The sequence below is a fragment of the Leucoraja erinacea genome, chromosome 32 (genome assembly GCF_028641065.1).
Source record: "Leucoraja erinacea ecotype New England chromosome 32, Leri_hhj_1, whole genome shotgun sequence".
NCBI classification, from domain to species: Eukaryota; Metazoa; Chordata; class Chondrichthyes; order Rajiformes; family Rajidae; genus Leucoraja; species Leucoraja erinaceus.
Genome location: NC_073408.1, coordinates 1,110,900 through 1,111,240, shown reverse-complemented (window position 1 = coordinate 1,111,240; position 341 = coordinate 1,110,900).

The following is a 341-nucleotide window of genomic DNA, read 5'->3' as shown; positions in this document are numbered from 1 at the left end:
GTCAAAGGGAGCGAGATTTGTGGTATTTCATGGGGGATTACTTTTTATTTAAAAAGTGTTGATCCTCAATGTTGCTAGGCACCCTCTCTGAAATTCTTGCCTTCTTTTGACCACACTGTAGCATGGTAGTTTTTTATATCATTAAGATATATTTCAGTGGGTTCATATGACTATCATTTCCAGAAAAAATCACAGATGGAATTTATTTTGTTCTGGCATTGTTTATTTTAAAGCAATGTGGACTTGAGTCCGTGTTTTTGAGTAAAGCTGAGGTTGGTGCATTTGTGTGTGATGGGTCAGAGGTTTTGGACACAAAACATAAAAAACAGGAGTAAGCCAAA